The 19,606-nt window shown below is 45.6% G+C and overlaps 1 protein-coding gene across 2 annotated transcripts in view; it reads left to right on the top strand.

Moving 5' to 3' along the window:
• The first annotated feature begins 6,719 nt into the window (after window positions 1–6,719).
• PHF19 (PHD finger protein 19) overlaps window positions 6,720–19,606 on the top strand; it is a 237,318-nt gene continuing 224,431 nt past the window's right edge. The window contains exon 1 of one of the 2 annotated variants that reach the window (XM_085613556.1): window positions 6,720–6,842. The gene's annotated coding sequence lies outside the window, so the exon portion shown is untranslated. The remainder of the gene's footprint in view (window positions 6,843–19,606) is intronic. The other variant, XM_085613564.1, reaches the window with a different exon arrangement.

Raw genomic sequence — 19,606 nt, 5'->3', positions numbered from 1 at the left:
GGGTCATGTAAAATGATGCTTTGTCTTTCCCCCAGACTGGTTCCGACCCGCTGCATCAACAATGGACAAAATCACGGCACTTGCAGTCCAGAGCCGCCTAGCAGTACAGAAAGATCAACCACCACTCTTCCGCTGCTTTATTGAGTACAGTGCCACGTTTGACAGGGTAGATGGCCCCAGGCTATGGAGAAAACTTAATGGAAATGTGTGGGGCATCCCCTCGAAACTACTAGGGGCAATTATTGCCCTGTACACCGGCACATGGGTAGGACTGAGAACAGGTCCTCACACTGCCACCTCCAAAATTACCACCTGCCGCGGCATGAATCAGGGGTGTGTCCTCGCGCCCGTCCTTTTCAACCTATACACAGTGGATCTGGGCAAAGCTTTGGGGGGTGGTTGCTTGATTCCCCCAAAATGTGGCCTGTCCAAATTTCATATTACGCAATGCGCAGATGATATAGTGGTAATGGACCATACCAAAGTCGGTCTACAGAGAGCCTTAAGTAGTCTCCATATATATAATGGGAAACATCGTTGCATGAAAAACCAGGGCAAGACGATGGTCCTGATTTTTGGGCACTACAGAAACAAGAAACATCTCACATGGCACATGGGCAGCAATATCATCACTACTGCATGGAAGTATAATTACCTGGGGTCTGGTTTACAGACACTTCCAAGCCCGGCATCCCTGAAAAAGAAAGGTGCAGCCATCATACACAGTATCAACCAGCTGAACACAAATTTAAAAAGCTCTTCTTAAGCCCCCATACTCAGGGTTATGAAGGTGACTCTTCTTCCTGCGCTGCAGTATGGCCATTAGGCCTTCCCCGGGGTTTGTGTGTCTAGCTTAGAACAAGCACAGTGTACAGGCTACAAGAAAATATTTCAACTACCACTGTATATCCATTGGAGATGACTCCAATTGGAATTCAGGTTATTGAGACAATCTCTAGCCTTTGAGTCAGATCCTTGAAATACTACATCAAGTTCTAAAAATTCCAGCTGACTCGCTTAAAACCCGTCTGAAAGCCACATTCGAGACCCCGGGCAATCTCTGGTGAGAGCAAACTCAAAAGGACATTTCCTCCTTCCAAATTAATGAGTCATCGTTAAAATTAGACGACGTCTCATACAAGGCATCGAAAAGGGTAATTAATTGGCAATTAAAATGAATCTCTAACCATCAGGATACATCCCTCCTGAAGACCTCAGATATCCTACTTCCCTTGAACAACTTGTACCGGGTAGGAAAGCCACAACCATACTTATTGGAAGCCATTAATGGTGAGATGCGTGGAGATATCCTGTATATGCGCCTACTAGGCCTACCAATGACTTACTTCAATCTGGTATGGGCTCATCAAGGCGAGAGAGGTGCGTGTAGGCTATGTCACTTTAGGCGTGAGTCCTGGCTGCACCGTCTGTGTTCTTGTCCCACGTTGGATACCACCAGGACGACTCTGCTGAAGCCAATCTATCTTCCCCAGGGTGTTTGCATCAACCTGGAGACCTCATCGCTATGTTTCACCCAATCAAGAGCAAAAGACTTATTGAGATGTGGGAAATTTGCGTAGAAACAGTTTCCAGCTTCAACCACGAACTTATGCGCATTCTTATATTAATTCTACCCAAAAGCTGATAACGGACTATTGTACACAGAAAGCCTGAATTGTGACAATGCTGCGGCTTAGAGGGCCTGGACTAATTAAGGCAATGTTGGTGGGAAAGGGGGAACTATTACCATGACTTGTATTCGAGCAGCCAACCATGTACTACAATAGTTTTATTCTTCAACATGTTCTCTGTGCATTCCATGGCTCTTATTCCCCCTAAATCCCTCTGGTTTGGGATGGGTCAGTGGTCTTCCAGGTTTAAAGTACTTCCTACCACCTTAAACCTCCTAAGCACGCTAGCACACCTTTATTTTCAGAGGGATCTGCCACAAGTTCTTTTACTCCAGGTATGCCAGGGGGCTAGTCTTCGTGAAACTTCTGCACTATATGAAGCAATTTATTTTGCTGTTCCTGCCATTTCGCACTTTGGGGTCCTTTGCATATTGGGGGTGTTGTGAGGTGAAGGGTCTATTCTTAGGAAATTGGACCGGCATAGCTATTAAGTTGCGTTTTCTAGATCTAGCCCTCTTACGGTTTCTTGCAAAAACTTCAATCCTTTGCAGGAAATATTTGCCTGCACCACATCAAGCACTTTGTCTTTGCTCCTTTCCTGCTTATACACTTGAGCCACAGAGGTCCCTCAATACTATGTCTACCCTCCCTCCTCTCACTGCTATGGACCGTGTTCTGTCAACAGGATTTTTAATGTAATAGGTCAAGTCCGGATTTGCAAATTTAGCATATGGTTACATATTGTCCATACAAAGATCAAATATTTTACAGTTTTTATAAATTAAAACAATAAAATTGATTGTCTGATTGTCATTCTACACTGCTGCCTCCCTAATCTTAATCCTTCCACCATTGTTCTCATGTGTTTTTTTGGTGGCTGTTGGTGGAACAGCTGCTAGACATAATGACAATGAGTGTTTGTGGCCTCCGGACAACTCACCGATACTAAGACAATGTTGATTGTTGAATTTGTGCACCATTATAGCTAAGGCTACAAACCCTTTTCTTTCGACTAACATCTTGAGATTATTTCCTATGGTGCCTTCCTCAGAGGTATTGGAGAAGAGGTTCATATCACATGTGAGTTACCTCACAAACCAACATGGTGGTTGAGTGCATCAGACCTTACTATAGGAAACTCAGCGAATGGAATTTAGCACCCCATCACGCGAGGATGAGGACTGCAAGCATGATATGCAGTTGCTGCTATCGATATGGTGCAATAATGAAGAAATTATCAGAGAAGAATCTTGGATGGATGCATGCAAGAATAATGTTAGGAATTTGGGATAAAAGAATGGCCTCGTGATTGGTGTCTTAATGAAGTGTTGCGGAGTTATGCGTTCAAGTTACTCGAGAGTTAACTGTTGTGCAGAACATGGTTATTCAGCAAGATACGTTTGTGCCACTTGGAAAGTTTCAGTTAAAGATCATTTAACTAGCGCATGAAGACAATTTGAGTGCGTCGCTACCACAAAAAAGATTAAATAATTGTATTGGTGGCCACCAAAGGATAAGAAACACACAAAAGATGATTGGATCCTGCTTGCAAGAAGTCTAACCACTAGCAACAACTCTGGGGTAGAACTCAAACCCATAGTTCTTCCGCTCACCACGCCACCTCAGTAGACCCAGCCATATGTGAATCAGTCCTGACCCTAATCCTGATGGAAACAGTCCAGCCCGAACTACCAAGGCATGTCCTCCCTAAACCCGAACACAAGAAACCCTGGCCCGGTTTCGCCCTAGTCATGGGCTCATCAGCCAGGTAGAGATTGGTTCCAGTGACACAGTGAGCACGGGGCCCACGTCTGGGCATACCCATGCCACTTAAGGCAGTACATGAAGCATACAAAAGGAGATGGAAGGCTGCTTGCTATAAGTCTAACCAATAACAACAGGGTGAAATTGCCCCTGGGTTGCTTGTGTTGCTGTTCTGGGAGTGGCTGGCTTGGCAGTTTGGGCTGGACTGTTCCTGGGAGGAGCAGGGTCAAGACTAATTTGCATTTGGCTGGGTGTAAAACTGTCCAAACTGAGGTGGCATGGTAAGCGAAAAAACGGTGGCTTGGAATGCTACCCCGAGCTATTGACAGTGGTTAGGATTGTCCATATTTCTAGGGAACAAGCCCAGATCATTCTGAGCAATGGCGTGGGTGTGGAGGATGGTCCTGACTGTTCTGATTGGTCAGTCTTTGATATTCTACATTACTTGTCAGGTACAAATGTTTCAGTTAATTGAGGTCTTCAGAATGTAGTTGCTGAAGAGACCATAGGTGGGTCCTTTTGTTAGAAATGTCTGGTTCTGAACCCAGTGTGTCTAATAACAAGTCTCACACTATTGATTATTTATTGCAACCAAATGTATCGAATTCTAGCACCTAGATTTGGTCGCTTTTCTAGGTTGCCAGATACGTTCAGAGATGTTGTGGTTTATAAATGAATTGTTTGTTGTGTTTTTCTTCCCATCATATAATTAACTTACTGTGGTTATGAAATGTATCGGACATGTTATCCACTTCATTCAGTTGGTTTTTGCTTTTGTTTCATTTAAGGGGATAGATGCTAAGGGTTAGAGTTTTCTTTATCATGTTTATGCAATATGTATCATTTACTATCACTTATGTTATTATTGTGCTGGCATGTTTCTTTAATAGTAGTGCTAGGAGGCCCCCGGCGTTCTGTTATTCACCGCTGGTCGGCATTCTGGCCTGTCGCCTCCCTGGGGCAATCGTATGTCGTTTATCTTCCATCAAACTTAAATGACATCCTTCCATCGTTCCTGTGTGGTCTTCTTCGATCGGCGTTTGGGGGAAGCAATGCATCATGTGATATGCAGAGCGTGACCTGTATACTGGTGCTACACCGAAAGTGACCTGTGTATAGGGACCATATCAAATGTAACCAGGGTACAAGTACAGAACGTGATCTGTATACGGTTTCCATGCAGAATGAGACCTGTAAGCGGGTGCCATGCAGAATGCGACCTGTCAATAGGTGCCATACAGAATGAGATCAGTGCACAAGTGCAGAGCGCGACCTCTATGCCAGTGCCATGGAGAACGTGACTTGTATATGAGTGCCATGCAGATTGTGACCTGTGCATAGGTTCCATACAGAATATAACTCGTGTAAAAGTGCCATGCAGAAGGTGACCTGTATACTGGTGCCGTGCAGAAGGTGACCAGTAGATGGGTCCCATGCAGATTGTAACCTGTGTATAGGTGACATGCAGAACGTAACTCGTGTAATGGTGCCTATACAGACCATGCCCAGTGCACAGGTGCAGAACGTGACCTTTATACTGGTACCATGCAGACTGCGACCTGTGTACAAGTGCAGAACGTGACATGCATATGAGTGTCATGTATAACGTGACCTGTGCATAAGTGCCGTACAGAACGTGACCAGAGCACATGTGCAGAACGTGACCTGCTGTATACTGGTGCCATACAGATTGTGACCTGTGTGTAGGTGCCGTACAGAACGTGATCAGTTCACTGGTGCAGAACGTAACCACTATACTGGTGCCATGCAGAACGTGACCTGTGCACTGGTAACATGCAGAGTGCAACCAGTGTACAAGTGCAGAAAGTGACCTGAATACGAGTGTCATGCAAAACGTGACCTGTATATGGGTGCCATGCAGAACTTGACCTGTATGTGGATGCCATGCAGCTTGTGACCTATATATAGGTGCCGTTCAGAATATGACCAGTGCAGAACGTGACCTGTACACTGGCGCCATGCAGAACGTGACCTGTACACTGGCGCCATGCAGAACGTGACCTGTGTATAAATGCCATACAGAATGTGACCGGTGCAGAACGTGGCCTGCATATGGATGCCATGCAGACTGTGAACTTTATAGTTGGCATATAGAACGTAACTCGCGTAGAGATGCCATGCAGAATGTGACCTATATACTGGTGTCATGCAGAACGTGACCTGTATACTGGTACCATGCAGAGCACGACTAGTGGGGAGATGATGTAGCCTTACGACTAGAGCGGTCGACCTCTAAGCTGGGGAACCGGGTTCGAGTCTCGGTAACCTACGCTCAACATCCTGTGATTCTGGGAAAATCACGTAATCTCCCCGTGCCTACCAAAAATGAATGTGTCCTATAACGAAACTGGTGCTCAGGGCCCACCGCACAGGTGCAGAAAGTGACCTGTATACTCGTGCCATGCAGAACGTGACCTGTACATGGGTGCCATGCATATTGTGACCTATGTACAGGTGCCATACATAACTCGCGTAAAGGTGTCATGCAGAATGTGACCAGTATACGGATGCCATGCAAAGCAACCTGTGTATTATTGGTGCCATACCGAATGTCTTGTATCGGAGTCATAAGCCTGCCAGCCAGCCACGAATGCCTCAGACAGCGGACATATCCGGACATATCGGGGGGAATCAGTGTAGCAGTACAGAGAGAATCGAATCAGAACCATACAATACATGGAAAGTCTACTGTTCCCACTTAATTGTACTATATGTCATCAAAATATAGAAAGACCACGTGCCTGTAACCGGCAGCATGGACGTGTCATGTAAAACAGTTATCAGCCCCGCCTGAGCCCCAAGCACGTGGGAGGCAGCCAACTGAGCTTGTCTGACTAAGCTGCGCGCCGGTGCCATTCATGAGCAGACTAGCCCATTACCCGATGGACAGTCGCGGGAGAGGGTTGTCCAACCATCCCTCCTTTACCCCCTGGAGTCAGCCCCGTTCGCGCCACCAATCTGCAGCCATGCCCCGCCTCGTTCCTTCCCGCGTCCCACCCTCTTCTCAGGGAGGGCCGCGGGGCACCGGCCCAGCCCGCCTGGGCCGCGTTCGACTGTCACCGCCCGGCCTGGGACTGGCTCACCCGAGACACACCTCCAGCCAATCACCGGCCCGATCCAACCTGGGCGGTACCCACTGACTGTAGGGGGAGGGCTGGGACAGAAGCACATGCGGCATTCACAGCCAATCAAAATTTCGGACATCTGTGCTGCCTAATAGGATTGGCAGAGGTGTAACAAATGATCCAATCCTAGGTCACCTTACACGGTCCCAGACCCGCCCACTCCGGGTTGACTCCCAGAATATGTTCTGACGCGGGATCTGAAGTTATGCGACCCGAAAGTGCTGAAATTACGGACAAATGACATCCATGGAAAGATCAACAAGGGGCCGCGGAAATTAAGCTGGATTCACGGACTGATTGTGTGAGTAGCAGGCGGGTAGTCACATTAGTCACTTGGCTGCGTTCTTATTTTATTTTTTAAACAGTTTTTTTACGCACAGTTGAATTTTTGAATATGCATTTGTTGGATGCTTTGACCTGTTGACACCTAACGGATTGTGGGTTTGAGGCGGAAGCAGGGCTGCCTTGCCGGGAGATGTGCCTGTGGCGCGGATCTCCACGCTGACTGCATGCCAAGCCTGTCCTTGCGCTGCAGAGCTAGTCAGTGGAGAGGGGAAGTGTCATTTTGTGAACCTGCGTGGCTTGTGATGTGAAAGGAACAGTGAGGAGCTGACAGGGGAGTAGCTACTAAAGGTGTCTAAAACCGGGGTTGGAGTAGTGAGGGGGAGCGGTGGGTAGAGGAGGACAAGCAAGACGCACTGGACTGACAATTTTCACTCTGCAGAGAGGGAGTGACCTAAGTGTGCGTTGCACTTACAGGCACTGTAGTCCTCTGCACTTACTGTGGAGGAGAGCTATAGGGGAGTATAGAACTGGACTCTGACAGCGACACGAAGCCATGCTAATGACAATGTATTTTATAAAAATCGCTCCAGCGTGACTAATGTTCTGTTATAATCTGCAGGTCTGGCCACCAGTCACTGGTGGCCAGTGTGCGCCTCTCCTGGTCTCCAGTGTCCGCTTCCTCGTGCCTCTTCTGGGTGGGTGGGTGTGTGTCACAAATAGCTCCTCCGTTCAGTAAGTGTACCACTGTGACACATTTGCCCTTATGCGAGGAAGGAAATGGGTCTCTGGAAGCTTTTTGAATGTTAAAAAGAGAGATTGAATCAGGGTTCAGTGAATCCCTCGAGGCCTAGGTGCTACTGCACCTGCTGCACCGATGGAAGCTACGCCCTACTTCCTCTGTGCCCCTCTGCCCTTCAGTGCCTGCTCTCTTGCCTCCTGTGTGTGAGCATCCTGTGTCCGCTCTCTGCTTGATAACTGTGCACCAACTGGCTTCCAGTGTGCGCCTGCTCAGGATTTGTGTGTGAAGATTAACCGCCCGTCTGCTCGATCTTCCTGTGATCCCACGCGTGGTTCTTCGTGCTTCCTGTCTCTACCTGCACCAATCCCCATGCCCGTCACCAGAGAGACGGGGATAGAGCCCGTTCGTGTGCCGACGCCCCTTGTCCTACAGTGCCTGTCTTCACTTGCGGTGTGTGTGCTTCCACTTGCTCCTGTTAGTGCTTACGCTAGCCTCATGTGTTAGTTCATGCCTCCGCTCTCGGTGTGTGTGACTCTTCTGGCCACCTGTATATTCTCCATTCGCCTCCTTTGGCTTATGACACTGGCCTCTTCTTTTTGTCGCCGTGTAGTGAGTAAGTGATAAACAGGACCACTGGAATTATATCACAGGGAGGACCAAATTATGCAGCAGGGTTGACAAAATTATGCGGCAAGAAAAGGCAAATGATGCTGCCTAACGCGGCATATTTTGTGATAGTATTCATTTAATATGTTGTGATTTCTCTATATGTTAATGCTGTCTGGGCAAGGATTCCCCTCATTAGTACCTGGTTAACACCAGAATACAACAATAAGCAATAGAAAGGTGCCAAGCAAACCTTTGCTAAGGGCCTTGCACCGTGCTGCAACAGGTCACTTCGTTTTAGTAACTTTTGGTCCGTATGAGCTAGAAACCATTTTTTGTTAAAATCTGCAGATTATGCAGCAGGTGATGGATTATATGGCATAGGTATTAATGCGGAAAAAGTAGTAGGTGTAAAATCACACAATTCCAGTGACCTTGACGATAAATATTCATGTCTTGTGGAGCACGTGCAGATCTAGCAGAACCCTCTACCTTGCATAGGTGTAATATTGAATGCACTGTTAGGTGTAACGCATGGTTATAATGCAAATCTTGCTTTGGGGAGCCTCCACATACATATAGGTCTCAAGCACCTCCCCCCAGACACACACACACATCTCAAGCTCTCCTCCACACACAGACCTCAAGACGTCCTCCACACACACAGATCTCCAGCTAGTGTATGCAGTTTGTCCAGGAGTGTATTGTGTTGCATCAGGGCAAAGGTAGCCTTTCTTTGCCATTTAAACACAGAACCGCCAGTATCCGAACTCCCAATTAAAACAAGGCCTGAGTAATCTGTTCGCACCTGATGTGGGACAGCTTGATAGTTATTGTTCCATATTAAGGTAAAACACACCCACACTTCCATGACTCCTCTTCCCGCCTGGTCAGCCCAGTGCAGCAGGAACCACAATACAGTGGACAGTTGAATGTCTTGCTAGTTCACATGACTGAAGGAAAGAGTTCTCCCCTTAGTTTGACCTGCAGTCGGTCCATTAGAGCTCCTGCGTGCTGAAACTTTAATAGGTCAGGATGCAACTGTGCCCTATTTGGTGCCATGCCCCACCCTTCCAAAAAGTAGAAGTCATTGGCAAGACGTGCCCATCACTGGGCTCTAAATAAAGGGATAGAGTCCTTCATTGTGACCAGGGTTTGTATGGTGTGTATTAGATGTTATTAGAAGCAGTGCTGTCATTGGTCATTTTATTAATATCCTCCGTCTCACTAACAGGGCACTCTGAGACGGCTACTGTTGTCCCATTGGTTTGTGGCTCTTTCATCAGGGATTTTTTGCAGAGTACTCAGCATGGACATGGAATAGATCTGGAGGTTCAGCACGGTTGATTAGAATCACTGATAAGTGAACCAGGTCTGGCAAATTCTGGAGGTTCTTGGCACCCTCTTGTTGTGGTAACAATGGTACAGTATCTGGATGTCTGTGCAAAATGTCTGGACACATGACCGTCACAACTTTCTTGGGACGATGATCTCCTATCACTCTCTTGTAAACTAAATTCAATGGGGACTCAATTTTAACTTTTGCTAATTTATTGATTTGTTTTTGTCCCCATTTAGTACTGGTCAGGCAGCTGATTAGTGTCCACTTGTGATGAACAGGTGTGGTGGTAGCGGTTGATTTTCCAAACACCAGATCAGGATACTATTAGTGTAAAGTTGCTGTGCACTCAAAGATAGATCAAACAATATCCCTCACCAAGGGGCTGTTCATAGGAATGGGAGCCATTATCAGTAAGAATTCTCTGCGGTATCCCATAAGTGGCCCGTGCCTCCCTATTTTCAGGAGGAGTGATCTCTACAGACTTGCTGGGCACCAAGTTTACTTCAAGGTACCTGCAGACTTTATGACCACAAGTAGATCTTCTCCATCTTAGAAACTGCAGGGGTCTTCATATACTTGTTCCCATGGACTATGTCTTCTTTTCAGTGATTGAAACGCCACATGGGTCAAACCCACAAGGGTCAAACATCTGTTGCAAGGCAGAAGAGGCATTGCGCTAATTTTCTATTAGAAATCGAGATTTTACTTGAACCCCTTTCTGATACGGAAGCTTCCACCAAACATTCATACCTGCCTGAGCATTTCTTTGAGTGCCAATGAGCAGCATTGGTGCATTTCCATGGGATTCTTTCACTTATTGTTTCGCTGTGCCAGAATGGCTGCTTCGCTGTACTTGTCTTCACTTGTGGCCCCAGTCTGTTATACTCAGCAGGTTTAGGTGCTGCGGATTTAGCTGTGAGTCCGATATGTTCCCCTATTCTTACTGTCTTACTGATATTGGGCAGTCACAGGTCTCTGGTACATAGTCCACCAGATTGTCAATAGCAGGAAAGAAGTTTGCCCAAAACTGATTGATACCCATGTGACAGTAGGAACTATTTTCTAACATCTCCAAGGTAACCGGTAGCCGATCCATTGATTACTGAGATGAGCAGTTTATGCTTTGTAAGTAATCAGAAGGTTTTCTGTAGACTTATAAGTGAAATTGTTGACAACCTCACATAATGGCATTTTTATTCTCCTATTCTCCTGGATTCAGTGTTTCTTCCCTTGGCTGCTACAAGATAGTGTTATCCAGTGTAGGTCCAGTAGAATAGATATATGCGAGACTATGTAAATGAGCCTAATGTAGATTGTTTTTTGTAAATCTGTCTTATTTAGAGATCTTGACAATCTAGACCTGCTTTGAATTCCACTGATGTAGGGGCTCACACAAGCTTCCTGGTGACCCTTGATTTGTTCATCTTCAGTCAATGTTGTTTTGAGTTTGCACAGACTGGCTTACATTAGGGGTGGGCGGAATTTGCGGAATTAACCTTCGCAAATTATCGCGAGAATGTTTAAAATTATCGCAAACAAGCAGAAATATCGCAAAGATGCGGAAGTTTTTTTCCGGCATGTTCGCGAGATTTTCTGCATGGTTGCGGGTCGCCAACTTACCCATGTGGTTGCTTGCGGGCGCGGCCATCTTGTTTTGAGTTGTTCTCGCGGTGCATGATCGCGAGAAGAAAGACGTGATCGCGCGACGCATGACGTCACTGCGGGCGCGAACTGTCGCGAGACAGCGCAAATGGCTAAAAACAATACAACATCTCATGGAGAACGCGACCGGATCAAGAAAACTTGTCGGCGAACGCAGGGATTCAGGTAAGGCGATCGCGCGCGCGCGAGAATGTATCATTTTACAGCGCGAGCAAGAAACAAATTATCGCCAAGCTGCGGAAACCGGAATTTTTGACATTTTCGCGCTCTCCGCGGAACGCAAAAATGTCAAATTATCGCAATTTCCGCGAACGGAACGAAATTTTTGCCCAGGCCTAGCTTACATCCCTAACGTTCCTCTGGTTACCACACATTGATAGTGACAGACTCCTTCACACAACCTATCATGTTTCTCGATTACATGTCACTTAGCAGCTTGTGGATGGGTTCCGTGATCCTCACTAGGTCCAGAATGAAGTGTTCACAATAACTGATAAATTAAAATATATTTTGTCTACTTCAGGTTCTCTAATACTACTTTGCCCGAAAAGATATATCCAAAGAATTGAACACTTGTGCCTGTTCTTTGATCAAAGCAACAGGTAATGTCCTACTCCGTGGCCTCACAGGCTCCATGCTGGTTCCCCTTAAGGGTATCCTACATGCAGCACCATGTCTTAACCAGGACCGGTAGAAATATGACCACACAACCCCCATCTTGATGGAACTCAATTGGCTCCCCTTGCAGACCACAGCATCTTTTAAACCAGCTGCATCATTTACAAGCAATCATGACCAGCACCTATGCTAATCTTGCAGACAAGCTCGCCATCGCTGGAGCTTCTCAGTACAGCCGCAGCGAGGACATCATCCAACTGAAGACTAAGAAGTGTAAAAAAAGAAAAATCCTATTCCATGTATGCACTCCAGATCTGAGAAATCATCCCCGTATCCATCAGGACTGTTCTAATTATGCTCCAAAGGAACATAGGAAAGAACTGAAGCCTCACCTACCCACAATGCTTTTCCCATCCATAAACCAGCTAAATCACTTATCATTTGTTGACTTATGCTTGTCTTTGACCTTATGCAATGCTTTACTGCCTTTTGGCTGGGTTTGCAATATAGAAGTACCAAATACATACCATATAGATTGTTCTCATCCAGATGCGGTGTTGATCTTGGTTACCAGTATGTGTAAATGAAAAGGTTATCACTCCCGTCTATCATACACTGCGGGCTTAAGAAAACCCTAAGCAGCCTCAGAGACTCCAAAATGTAGCCTTTTGCACCTATGCAGGTTTGCCTGAGTTAAAATGTTGTAAAATGAGATTCAAATGTAATGGGGGCTGATGGTGGCATGGCTCCATGTCAGGTTTTGGAGCGGTCTGCCATTATGCCATCTTTGTTAAGGACATGTGTGCTTCCTGGTTATGGATATAGTTATTTTCAAGTTCACACAAAGTCTAGCCTCTATAGGTTTGAGGGTTCTTTTCATGACCCTGATTGGGGAAACCAATGGTGCGAGGACGTTCAATTTTTTTTATGAGCACAGCCTGCTCCACCTTTATTATTTTCTTCTACACATACAACCTCATGTGGAACATTATCCTTCTGTGGAACGCTGCTGCTCGTTGTACCATTTCATGAGTGACTTTCTCATGCTTTTCACCTTGATCACACGCCTAAACATGCAATTGAAGAGTTATAGCTCTACTGTAGCTGTTAAACTGAGAAGTGTTCCAGCACCGGCTGCAGTCAGAAATATCTGACTTGCGTCTCTCTTCCACTGCATGAGATCTTTTTTTCTACGATCATTTAAAGTGTTTTAAAGTGATGGCCAGATCTGAAGGATGTCAGAGCGATGAGCTGTGAAGTTAAGAATGATACATCTGAATTTTTCACTGTATTCCGTATTTTATTGCTATGATGATGAAGAGTACGCAAATATCATTGATCCCAAACACTATAGAACTAACCACGTCAATGCAGGAGGGTACATATGATGGAGAATAACTTATGATAGACATTGGTAACAAATACGGTGATTCAGTTTGTTTGAGTTCTGCGTCAATCGGTGATTTGCGCCGGTATCAATGGTTGGTATTGGCTCTAGATAGGGGCTTCCAGAGGTTTAGCTATCCAGTGGTTATTGGTTCATAAGTTTTTTTGTTCTTCCCAGAATCCTTTGGGTTTCAGTTGTTTTACAGTGCCTCCTTTTAAAACCTACTGTTAATAGAACTAACGTGCCATACGAAGTGTCATAATGTTTATCAAGTATGTTCCGGTACATCTGGCCTTTGTCCTAGTTTCTCACCCATTCTGAGTAAAATTGTGGCATAACATACTAACCATGAATACAGGTCGTGAGATACATTCAGATTTGTGTTCACACAGGAGAGTCCACACACGTTGTAGTTCTGAGTTAAGGGTTCATTACCACTTGGTGTAAATTCTCCACAAAGCAAATGTCACACCTTAATATGTGGTAATAGCCACTTATTTTCTACATTATTTTTAATCATGGTGAATTTGAGCCTAGGTTGCTAAGAAAACGCCACAGATCTCACAAAGCACACTTCTTTAAACACCCCAAAACCTACCGCCCGAGAAGTGAAATTGTATAGTATGCCTACTTAACAGAAGTGCTGACTCCCTTGGGTGATCTGAAGGGAGACAGCACAGTTCGGTGGGAGCCCAGTTGCTTCCCCACTGGACATAAAAGTCACAAATTGCTACTGGTGCTGGCCATGGGCTAACACCAAAGGTGGATCTTCAGGTGCTAGACATAATATAATAGGCTTGAATGACATGAGTGGCCGGCCGCAGTTCAACCCTTTGTGGAGATTGGGCTCTACGGAACGGGGGGCAAGTTCTGGACCTAATTGTTCTAGGAAGGAAAAAAAGATGACACAGATTTCCACAAAGACCAGGAATAATACGAGTAGGTTGGGGCAATACAATAATTCCTTCCGTTCACAAGCTTGGGATATCTTAAATGTGTCCTGAAGGTCGTTGGCCATTTTCCAAAGCGACGCCCCCTCTGTTCGGGTCTGGCTAGCTGGACTGCAAGCTTATTACCTTGATATTTCCTGCATGCAGAGTTCAGTCAGCTGGGTCGTTTTCCTTTTCCTCCTGGCGAGAGTCTAGCAACTCTCCGTGAAATGGAAAGTCCGGCTTCCTCTTGTTCTAGGGAAGGTCACAGCAATAGGGCTACCCCATGGGTCCTAGTTTCTTCCCTACCTTGTGGAAACATCAATTTTCAGAGTCCTGTTGCTGGTCAGGTATGGCCCTATGTTGTTCTAATCAAGTTTATCAGAGATTCAGACTAATTCAGAAATGTAACTCCAAGAAGGCATTATTTATTTAGAAACCAGTGGCACTCTTGAAAAGCCCGCAGCAGGCAATGTTTGCTGCAGAGTTAAAAAATCATAACCTCAGCCTACCAACTGAACAAGCATCTTTGTGCGATTTCATTCTTTGCCTTCACGAACCAGATTAAGACAAAGCACCAGCTGCTACAAAAACTGTGGATTCCCAGGGAAACCAGACGGCTTCTTCGAGTCCTGAGTGGGTTCTCTGCAGTTTCATACATTTCTCGTACATAGATTTCCAGAGGACGTGGATTGAGCATCAGACATTTTCTTGCAGAATCTGCATTTCTCCAGGTAGATCAGCAGACATATCCTCCAAGTAGCAGAAAAAAAATTGGTTAGACAGTAGTGTTCAGGCGGAGTCTGGTTGAACATTTTCAAAAATGCAACAATTGTGCACCTACTTTGGGCTATCTGTGGTGGAGCCCCAGGCAACCTATGATGGCCTCATCTTAGGCTGGAAGATCACATATCAAGAGCTGTTTATTTTAAAGGGCCACAGTTATGGGAGGCTGAATAGATAGTAGTCAGGTATCTCTTCTTTTAGTAGTACAGCTATAAAGATGCGTGCTTATGTCTCTTTCTCTCACACGCTGTCCTACCCTCCCTCCCTCTACAGCCTTGCGAGGGGCAGTTGGCGCCATCTGCTTTGGGTGAGGCACCACTGAGGCACTGCCATTCCAGCAGAGGCCTGCAAGTCATCATATAAAAGCCCAAGAGGCACCTTAAGTGGGTTTGCAGACATTGAGACCATACAAGTTTCTAATATTGGGCCATCGCCTAAAGAGGCGTGAACTGAGGGATACACCACGATATTTAGCAAGGACTGGGGGGGACATCATGATTTATGTAGCAAGGACTGGGGGACATATCATGATATATGTAGCAAGGACTGAGGGACACATCACAATAAATGGTGCGAGGACTGAGGGACACCTGAAATATGTAGCAAGGACTGAGGGACTATATGATAACCACCACCCAAAAGCATTAAGGGACAACCTCCCCTGCGGTCAGTTTTTGTCACAATTGAAGCAAACCAGCTGACTTCGACCTACAGGCATGGCACTGACTACCAGTCTGAGAGCACGCAACTACCCACCCCACTCTGTTAACTTAGCATGGAAAAGGGCCAGGAATAACAATTGGGCTGCACAGTTGGAACCCCGTACTACAACACAGGATAACAAGATCACCTGTGTCACAACCGTCAATTCTAGCTCAAAGCAGATACAAAAATGTATACACAAACATCGGTCCATTTTACAAACAGGCTCGTTGGAGATTCCCACTCCCTGGGCGGGACTGGGAACCGAAACCAGCCCTGGAAAAGAGCTCGGCCAGCCCCGTGGTGGGGTGTGCTGGCGGAAGGAAAGCTTTGTGCCACCTTTGTTGCTGGGGGCCGATATTGCAGCTACGCTGCACAACCGTCCCTCGGTAACAAAAACGCCTCCAGGGGTCTAAAACCGGCCCCCACCCTGGGGGCCCACCGGGTAAATGCCCGGTGACCGCTTACGGCCAGTTCGGCCCTGCCCACACCACATTTGGTGTTTAAACAGACACATAACCTCAGAGACAGGATAGTTCATACCAAACTACGGAGGGCACCTAGCTCTGAACAACGCCCCCTCTGGAAACCTGACCCTTGTCATGGGACTTTATCCATGTAGCTCATGTGGGATTTGTGACTTATCTGAACCTACCAAAGAAATGGTGCTAGACCAGACTCACACATGGACACAAAAAAATAACACCAACTGCAATACCAAGAACTGTGTGTACATGATCACTTAGCCTTGTGCCTAAATATACATCAGCATGACAACCAGACTTGTCAAGGTGAGGATCACAGAACATCAAAGTTGTATCCGATGGAAAAAAGCTGCCACCAAAATGGGTTCTCACCCACAACAATAATCCAGATGATGTGCGCTGGGCAATCCTGGAATTACACCACAGCATGAGCAAACAACCCCTCTTTCGCAGGGAACAAAACTGGATTTTCCGTTTAACCTCACATAGGAGTTGCCTCAACGAAGACATTCCTTGGTGCGAATTGGACAATTGAGCCATATCTGCTGGTGAACTTTTTAAACTGTGCTTGATGCACAAATGCCATTCTCGTGGGTGCACTTGCCATGAGGATGTGCCCATGGGTTAATACATAGGAGCATACACAACTTGATGATTCTCCCCTTAAGTAATGATCATCCATAGTCCACATGGGCCGGAGGACACGGTAGTCAGGAGAGCTATGTCTCAGCTTGCCTGGGATATGACTCTGTCCTACTCTAACTACCACTTTATGAATAATTTGATCCTTTTAAAAAAAATATCTAATATGACCATTCTCCTATCTGTCATTTGTGACATTCCGCTTACCTCCATTAGTTTGTTGGTTCGTGTTATTTTCTGGTTCTACCCTTACAGGTTTTTAATATATGAGCCTCTCAATGCTTTACTGGCTACATCACCGCAATTAATTTACACAGTATACTATACCAACTAATGTAAGGGCGCAATATAAAACTGCATCTACGGTCAGGCCCAATATATAAGTGCAATACACAGGCTTTCAGCATATGAGTCACCCTTTACATCACTTTACATCGTATTAACATGATTTGCACTGCCTTCACATTGGAATGAGGCTTTAATGTAATTTAAAATGTACGCCCAACTACTCAAAGATGGCGGCTAGATTGGGTAATTTATCCAATGTATGGGCGCTACACATGCCCCCTGTTATTTTGACTTTTATTTAGTACAACATGCTATTTCGAGGGTCCCGTGACATTCCACCCTAATATAGCGGCATCGTAACGTATATCTCTTGATCTCTGTAGTCTATGGGCGAGAGACTCTGCCTTGCATTGCTTCATGTGTGTCCCATTCTCACGCCTGCAGGTGATTGGTATCATCACACCAGTACTTAAAGCTCCCTTCCGAATCCCCCGTTATCTCCAGGGTGGCAGAGAGGGCTAGGTCACTGGAACACTACCATGCTGGACGCGTGAGTACTTAGGAGAATCCCTAACTTATTTTTGCTGTTCTACTACTACTACTACTACTTTATTGCTGATTTATGCCTGTTTCCCATTAGTTTTACTCCGCAGCTAGCGCGGTCTCTGGCAACACCTAAGGGGCCATTTGATTACTCAAATACGGAAAGACCTACTACTTTTGCGGCTTACTGTTGTAGTTTGACCTCTTCTTTCCAGATTAGGGGCTGTCCACTTTATTAATGTGTTGAGATTTGGGTTTATGTCTGTACCGCCACATGTGTATCTCCTGGCTGTATGTCTGTCTTTACATGTCTGCACACTCACTGACAGGCGTAATTCCGTCTACGGCATGTTTTTTTATTACAGTTGCCAAAAACATTGTGATTTTACAGATGGGTATAACTGCCCGAGTACCCAACACTGTCTTGCCTCTCATCCACAGTTTTTTTCTCTTTCGTGAGTCGGATTTTAGATATTCAGCCAGTTAAGGTATACCTTGCACTGTAAGGGTGGATTTTTGTGATTGGGTACTTTATCAATCCTTACACCTACAATCCCAACCATTTGTAGATTAGGTTTATATGTTCCTCATGAATTGCCCTGTCCACAATGACTATTTAAGGCAAGAAACATGTTGACATGTTTTTACCACTTTGTGAGCTGCACAGGATCATTGCCTCCAACACAACCACCCCATGTTTTTACTTCTAACAAGAGGCTCTATCTATTAAAACTCCTGAAGAGTCTCTCTTAGTTATTTTTAAACCACATAGTCCCCATTCGACACACACTGCACCTCCACACACACTTCATCATGACGTCTTAATTGTAAAAGACCTCCAGTAAAGAGCCCCCTTGAGGGGCCCGTTGGGCATTGCAGCGCCGGCCCAACGAGGAGCTGCAGATGATGAAGCATGACACCCACACGGGTGTGTGAGGGCTCTTGCTTCTGAGCAATGAGATCCCCCCCACCCGATCTGCTTGCCCTCCCTCTTTCTACCTACTACCATGCTCTCCTCTTTCTCTGTGACTTCAGAGGAACTGCACACTCTTTGTGATTACACGCAAGGACTGCGGGATACATCATGCAATGTCATAAAAAATGCATGTAGCATGGACTCGGTGATACCTCATTCAAGATCCTACAAAAGATATGGGGCAAAGACTCAGGCTATACATTGCATTATATTATGTAAAGCATATGATATATAACATGCTATGTCATACAAAAGGTATGGAGTTCAGACTGAGGAATACCGTAGATGTTGAACAAAATGAAGGTGAAACGGACTGAGGATTACATTGTACTATATCATACTAAACGTATGTGGCATGAACTGAGGGATATGTTGCTTTAGATTGTGCCAAAAATATGTGCCATCTTACTACATCATAACCCAGAGTGTGGCCCTGACTGAGGGATACGTTGCACTGTATCATACAAACGATATATGGTTCAGTCTGAGGTATACGGCTCCCTGTGTCATACAAACGATATGGGACCAAGTCTGAGAGATACGTTGCTCTGTATCATACAAATGATATGTGGCTTAGATTGAGGGATATGTCGCCCTGTGTCATACAAACGATATGGGACCAAGGTCCCAAGGATACGTTGCACTGTATCAAACAAACAATATGTGGTCCAGTCTGCGGGATACGTTGTACTGCGGTGTACCACAGGGAGGCATGCCATTAAAATTGGTTTGAGGAGACAGCTTTAGGTAAGGGGTGGAGCAGAAAGATGAAAGAAACCGAGTAAGGTCGTGCCGGAGGAAGGAAAATATGAAACGGTGAAAAAGGTAATTTTATGCGTGATTTATTTGAAAATTGCTGGCTATATAGAATCGTTTCTCTAAGCTTCTGTGCCATCTCAGAGAAGGTTCCTCAAACTGTATGCAAACAAGAGAGACTGGGGAAAAGGAAAGGATTCCCCTGAAGGGATATTTATAGATGAAAGTAATGCGAGGGAGGTAGCTTCTACTTAGAGATTTTACTCATCAGTTAACAAAAATATCAAAAGTTGGCACGGATTCCAAATCATAGAGGTGT

This window comes from Triturus cristatus, chromosome 1_2, assembly GCF_964204655.1.
Source record: "Triturus cristatus chromosome 1_2, aTriCri1.1, whole genome shotgun sequence".
Taxonomy (NCBI): domain Eukaryota; kingdom Metazoa; phylum Chordata; class Amphibia; order Caudata; family Salamandridae; genus Triturus; species Triturus cristatus.
The sequence above is the reverse complement of the archived record's forward strand: the minus strand, read 5'-3'. Positions and strand labels throughout refer to the sequence as shown.